General features: G+C 39.0%; 1 long non-coding RNA gene across 1 annotated transcript; it reads left to right on the top strand.

The window, feature by feature from the left end:
* The first annotated feature begins 5,720 nt into the window (after positions 1–5,720).
* Positions 5,721–6,657, top strand: LOC139305538 (uncharacterized). The gene is made up of 3 exons (XR_011599290.1): positions 5,721–5,811; positions 6,406–6,470; positions 6,559–6,657. It is a non-coding gene; the product is annotated as an uncharacterized lncRNA (long non-coding RNA).
* Positions 6,658–7,706: the final 1,049 nt, after the last annotated feature.

Raw genomic sequence — 7,706 nt, 5'->3', positions numbered from 1 at the left:
CTTCAAACGAGAATAAAGAAATCCTTTTGCTTTGGGCACGAATATTTATACTTATACTACTTATTGTTTAAAAAAATGTTTTTACAGAGGGACCACTTCCAGCTGCCACAATAGTTCCTGCAACAACAGCTGCCACAACAGCTGCAGCAACAACAGCTGCCGCAACAACACCTCCTACAACAACAGCTGCAACAACAACAGCTGCAACAACAACGCCTGCTGTAACAACAATCCCTTTGGCCGCTGAACCTGTGTATAGTATTTCAGCAGACTTGCAAGGAGAACCTTTTTCAGATGACCTCCTGGACCGTAACAGCAGTCGATTCAAAGATCTTGAACGACTAATTGTAATGACTGTAAGTCATTTTTCAAATTTTATACATTTTTCATTGACTGCCAGTGTTGTGCATGAATGATCGGACAGAATGTTTTAGCTGAATGACAAATCTGTTCAGCTGAAAATGTATTTCAGTAAAATTTGAATTTCTGTTTCATTTCATTTTAAGACAATTGTGCTTGAAAGCTACTCACAGTCTTTCAACTTTTCTTTCTTTTTGCAGTGTGATGTGATATACAGGGAAGCATTTGGTCCTCAGTTTGATCGCACCGTTGTGAGAGAGTTCAGGTAAAAATACTTTCCTAACAGTGGTTGACTTATTTTGCTTTACATGCAGGATTATGGCCTTAAAATTGGTATCTTCACACATGACACAAGGCAACAGAATAAACAGTCTCACGTCACTATTTGACACTTGTCCCATTCGGTTTCATGATACAGCCGTGGTTCAGCCCTAACGGGAGTCAACGCAACAACGGCACATGTGGCGATCCTGTTCCATCGGACTATTCCCACTGCAGAACTCCCACAGAATAGTGCGGTCTCTAAAGCCCTATTAGACGCTGTGAAAAATTCCACCAATAACTTCAATGTGAGCATAAATCCCGCCACAGTAGTAGTAGGTAAGTCAACACAACACAGTTTTTTCGCTGTAATCAGTACGTAAAGAATTTGAAATAATATGAGCTGCTCATGCTCCGTTTTTAGATAAGTCGACAACAAAATGACGTTGCCACACAAGAAATGGAATTATAGACAAGATTCATAAAGACAACTTTATAAGCTATTCTCTAAGCTACCTTGTATTCAGCCAGAATGCTTGTTATGGAAAGCATTTATTCACTTTAAGATTTTATTGCATTAGCAACTTCAACATTTTATGATGGCCTTTACAAGACTGTGAATGTGGCACCAACGTCAGTTTGACTTCAAACGAGAATAAAGAAATCCTTTTGCTTTGGGCACGAATATTTATACTTATACTACTTATTGTTTAAAAAAATGTTTTTACAGAGGGACCACTTCCAGCTGCCACAATAGTTCCTGCAACAACAGCTGCCACAACAGCTGCAGCAACAACAGCTGCCGCAACAACACCTCCTACAACAACAGCTGCAACAACAACGCCTGCTGTAACAACAACCCCTTTGGCCGCTGAACCTGTGTATAGTATTTCAGCAGACTTGCAAGGAGAACCTTTTTCAGATGACCTCCTGGACCGTAACAGCAGTCGATTCAAAGATCTTGAACGACTAATTGTAACGATTGTAAGTCATTTTTCAAATTTTATACATTTTTCATTGACTGCCAGTGTTGTGCATGAATGATCGGACAGAATGTTTTAGCTGAATGACAAATCTGTTCAGCTGAAAATGTATTTCAGTAAAATTTGAATTTCTGTTTCATTTCATTTTAAGACAATTGTGCTTGAAAGCTACTCACAGTCTTTCAACTTTTCTTTCTTTTTGCAGTGTGATGTGATATACAGGGAAGCATTTGGTCCTCAGTTTGATCGCACCGTTGTGAGAGAGTTCAGGTAAAAATACTTTCCTAACAGTGGTTGACTTATTTTGCTTTACATGCAGGATTATGGCCTTAAAATTGGTATCTTCACACATGACACAAGGCAACAGAATAAACAGTCTCACGTCACTATTTGACACTTGTCCCATTCGGTTTCATGATACAGCCGTGGTTCAGCCCTAACGGGAGTCAACGCAACAACGGCACATGTGGCGATCCTGTTCCATCGGACTATTCCCACTGCAGAACTCCCACAGAATAGTGCGGTCTCTAAAGCCCTATTAGACGCTGTGAAAAATTCCACCAATAACTTCAATGTGAGCATAAATCCCGCCACAGTAGTAGTAGGTAAGTCAACACAACACAGTTTTTTCGCTGTAATCAGTACGTAAAGAATTTGAAATAATATGAGCTGCTCATGCTCCGTTTTTAGATAAGTCGACAACAAAATGACGTTGCCACACAAGAAATGGAATTATAGACAAGATTCATAAAGACAACTTTATAAGCTATTCTCTAAGCTACCTTGTATTCAGCCAGAATGCTTGTTATGGAAAGCATTTATTCACTTTAAGATTTTATTGCATTAGCAACTTCAACATTTTATGATGGCCTTTACAAGACTGTGAATGTGGCACCAACGTCAGTTTGACTTCAAACGAGAATAAAGAAATCCTCTTGCTTTGGGCACGAATATTTATACTTATACTACTTATTGTTTAAAAAAATGTTTTTACAGAGGGACCACTTCCAGCTGCCACAATAGTTCCTGCAACAACAGCTGTTGCAACAAAGACGCCTGATGTAACAACAACAGCTGTCACCACAGCAGCTGCCGCAACAACAGCTCCTGCAACAACAGCTGCCGCAACAACAGCTGCTGCAACAACAGCTGCTGCAACAACAGCTACCGCAACAACAGCTACTGTAACAACAGCTCCTGCAACAACAGCTGCTGCAACAACAGCTACCGCAACAACAGCTCCTGCAAAAACAACTGCCACAACAACAGCTGCCGCAACAACAGCTGCTGCAACAACAGCTGCCACAACAACAGCTGCCACAACAACAGCTACTGTAACAACAGCTCCTGCAACAACAGCTGCTGCAACAACAGCTACCGCAACAACAGCTCCTGCAAAAACAACTGCCACAACAGCTGCTTTAGCAACAACACCTGCTGTAACAACAACAGCTGCTGCAACAGCTGCTGCAAAAACCGCTGTCACAACTACGCCTGCTGTAACAACAGCAGCTGCTGCAACAACAGCTGCCACAACAGCTGCTGTAACAACACCTCCTACAACAACAGCTGCAACAACAACAGCTGCAACAACAACGCCTGCTGTAACAACAACCCCTTTGGCCGCTGAACCTGTGTATAGTATTTCAGCAGACTTGCAAGGAGAACCTTTTTCAGATGAACTCCTGGACCCTAACAGCAATCGATTCAAAGATCTTAAACAACGAATTGTAACGATTGTAAGTCATTTTTCAAATTTTATACATTTTTCATTGACTGCCAGTGTTGTGCATGAATGATCGGACAGAATGTTTTAGCTGAATGACAAATCTGTTCAGCTGAAAATGTATTTCAGTAAAATTTGAATTTCTGTTTCATTTCATTTTAAGACAATTGTGCTTGAAAGCTACTCACAGTCTTTCAACTTTTCTTTCTTTTTGCAGTGTGATGTGATATACAGGGAAGCATTTGGTCCTCAGTTTGATCGCACCGTTGTGAGAGAGTTCAGGTAAAAATACTTTCCTAACAGTGGTTGACTTATTTTGCTTTACATGCAGGATTATGGCCTTAAAATTGGTATCTTCACACATGACACAAGGCAACAGAATAAACAGTCTCACGTCACTATTTGACACTTGTCCCATTCGGTTTCATGATACAGCCGTGGTTCAGCCCTAACGGGAGTCAACGCAACAGCGGCACATGTGGCGATCCTGTTCCATCGGACTATTCCCACTGCAGAACTCCCACAGAATAGTGCGGTCTCTAAAGCCCTATTAGACGCTGTGAAAAATTCCACCAATAACTTCAATGTGAGCATAAATCCCGCCACAGTAGTAGTAGGTAAGTCAACACAACACAGTTTTTTCGCTGTAATCAGTACGTAAAGAATTTGAAATAATATGAGCTGCTCATGCTCTGTTTTTAGATAAGTCGACAACAAAATGACGTTGCCACACCAGATATGGAATTATAGACAAGATTCATAAAGACAACTTTATAAGCTATTCTCTAAGCTACCTTGTATTCAGCCAGAATGCTTGTTATGGAAATCATTTATTCACTTTAAGATTTTATTACATTAGCAACTTCAACATTTTATGATGGCCTTTACAAGACTGTGAATGTGGCACCAACGTCAGTTTGACTTCAAACGAGAATAAAGAAATCCTTTTGCTTTGGGCACGAATATTTATACTTATACTACTTATTGTTTAAAAAAATGTTTTTACAGAGGGACCACTTCCAGCTGCCACAATAGTTCCTGCAACAACAGCTGCCACAACAGCTGCAGCAACAACAGCTGCCGCAACAACACCTCCTACAACAACAGCTGCAACAACAACGCCTGCTGTAACAACAACCCCTTTGGCCGCTGAACCCGTGTATAGTATTTCAGCAGACTTGCAAGGAGAACCTTTTTCAGATGACCTCCTGGACCGTAACAGCAGTCGATTCAAAGATCTTGAACGACTAATTGTAATGATTGTAAGTAATTTTTCAAATCTTATACATTTTTCATTGACTGCCAGTGTTGTGCATGAATGATCGGACAGAATGTTTTAGCTGAATGACAAATCTGTTCAGCTGAAAATGTATTTCAGTAAAATTTGAATTTCTGTTTCATTTCATTTTAAGACAATTGTGCTTGAAAGCTACTCACAGTCTTTCAACTTTTCTTTCTTTTTGCAGTTTGATATAATATACAGGGAAGCATTTGGTCCTCAGTTTGATCGCACCTTTGTGAGAGAGTTCAGGTAAAAATACTTTCCTAACAGCGGTTCGCTTATTTTGCTTTACATGCAGGATTATGGTCTTAAAATTGGTATCTTCACACATGACACAAGGCAACAGAATAAACAGTCTCACGTCTTGTCCCATTCGGTTTCATGATACAGGCGTGGTTCAGCCCTAACGCGAGTGAACGCAACAACAGCAGATGTGGCGATCGTGTTCAATCGGACTACTCCCACTGCAGAACTCCCACAGAATAGTGCGGTCTCTAAAGCCCTATCAGAAGCTGTGAATAATTCCACCAATAACTTCAATGTGAGCATAAATCCCGCCACAATAACAGTAGGTAAGTCAACACAACACAGTTTTTTCGCTGTAATCAGTACGTAAAGAATTTGAAATAATATGAGCTGCTCATGCTCCGTTTTTAGATAAGTCAACAACAAAATGACGTTGCTACACAAGAAATGGAATTATAGACAAGATTCATAAAGACAACTTTATAAGCTATTCTCTAAGCTACCTTGTATTCAGCCAGAATGCTTGTTATGGAAATAATTCATTCACTTTAAGATATTATTACATTAACAACTTCAACATTTTATGATGGCCTTTACAAGACTGTGAATGTGGCACCAACGTCAGTTTGACTTCAAACAAGAATAAAGAAATCTTTTTGTTTTGGGCACGAATATTTATGCTTATACTACTTATTGTTTAAAAAAATGTTTTTACAGAGGGACCACTTCCAGCTGCAATTACAACTGTCGCACCTACAACTGTCGCACCTGCAACTGCCAAACCTACAATTGCCAAACCTACAATTGCCAAACCTACAACTGCCAAACCTACAACTGTAGCACTCATAACAAGAAGTGTGACTTTCAGATCGCTTCAAAGCACATTTACAAGTGACTTGCTGAATTCATCTTCTGCAGCTTTCAGAAATCGAGCTTCAATGATAAAGACACAGGTAGGTTTCATCCTAGGGATAAAATCTGCTGGTACACCGACTGAATTATTTTATCAGAGAGCTAAAGCCCTGACAGAAAGAACAGAAATGTTGTGGCTTGAATAGTGTATACGATAAAACATGCAAAACAAGTATGAATAATTCAAACACAGATAGCAAAAGGTTTGGTATGATGGATGGTCCTGGCCAATTCCTTAAGTAGAACATTTCCCCACCAGGAAAGGGAACAAATACCAGTTGAAAAAATGTGAAATAAACATGAAGAAACTTATTGTTACTGTAAATAGCGCAAGTATTATTTTTTTCAACCCTGTACTGGTGCCCATCATTTTTTCCTCCTGTCTATCTCCTTACCTACAGAAAAATGCAGGAAAATAAAATAGGAAAATTAGAAAACATTCATCTTCATGCTCGCTAGACAGTGCATACTATACTACTACTACTATAAAAAGGTCACTCATTGTCATCTGCTGTATCATTATAGAGACATCAAGCTTGCTGAACAGCTTATTTCATATCCACACAGTTCAGTGTTTTAAGGCAAACATAGAAGTAAAAAACGTTTTAAATACAATTTGTTTTCTGTTTCTGCAGCTTGAACCTGTGTACCAAAGGGCATTCCCTTCCTCCTTCAAGTTCTTGAAAGTGGTGTCATTCAGGTAATTTCTAACACTTATGTGTTACAATTTAATAATAGTGGCCTAAATCTGATATTTCAAACAATATTTTTTGTTTCTCCTTCTGCAGTAATGGATCTGTCATCACCACAATGGACCTTAGCTTTGACAGCACATCTGTTCCTAATAACACTCAGATTGCGAATGTTTTGATCAGTGCAGCTTCAAACGTCACTGGCTTCGACATTGAAGGAAGCTCCGTCACCGTGAATGGCACAAGTAAGCAATATCGACTGCTACTTTATCAAAATGCTCAAAAAGTTGCACTTCTTCTTATTAAACTAATGTTTGTTTCCTTTTCTCCTTATTTACAGTTTCAAGTGGAGTAAGCCACAAGATCAGTCTCATCACTGCATCCTGCCTGGTACTGTTGTCATGGCTGCTGTCAAGCCATCAATAGCATCAGTGCTGATTTTCATTTGAATTGCCATCAGAACATGATTCATGATTGAAGTCTTGTCTAGCTTTGGATGAACTTACTATGAAATCAACTTTGCACTGACCGGACATATTTCATCAGTGGATTAGGTATGTCTGTCGAACTGAACACATTTCTGTGTGGGAACGTCCAAGATCCTGGGCCGGACAGAATGAAACAGCCAACTTTAAACACCTGATTCATTGAATAATAAGCACTTTCTATTAAGCCCTGGGATGTCAGAAAACAATTGCACTAATGCCCTATTATTGTACAAATGCATTTTCTTCTCTGAGCACTGTGCTAGCAATATTTAACTACAGAGTCAATAACTAATGCTGTCTTCTTTAGTCTTGTTGGCCAAACAAGATTCTCACCATTGTCTAGATAGATCTTTTTTAATTTTAACAAGTAAAAATTTTTCAAAATGCTGTTGTTTTACTTTGAACTTAAAATTATCCAAACTTTTCTGTATCTCCAAATGCATGTAAAATTCATGTTTAGGTTTCACTTGCTACCATAGCAACATAACAGCTCCAAAGAGCGCATATTGCAAAGGGAACAAGTTTCTTAATGTCAAAACATTGCACTGTAAAATGAAATTTTAATACAAAGTGTATATGTGTATTATGCATTGCTGTATTCTGTGAGACCCTGTAATTTGTACAATTTCTGTCAGAAACTTTACAATGATCAGAATACAAAATATTCTAAATAATCTCCTCGTGTAATGTTTTATATCAGGGCATGTTTCATGTGAGGAGTTTTAATTAAAGCCCCGGTGATGTTTACAGACAATC

The sequence above is a fragment of the Enoplosus armatus genome, chromosome 23 (assembly GCF_043641665.1).
Source record: "Enoplosus armatus isolate fEnoArm2 chromosome 23, fEnoArm2.hap1, whole genome shotgun sequence".
NCBI classification, from domain to species: domain Eukaryota; kingdom Metazoa; phylum Chordata; class Actinopteri; order Centrarchiformes; family Enoplosidae; genus Enoplosus; species Enoplosus armatus.
This window is presented reverse-complemented; position numbering and strand designations above follow the sequence as displayed.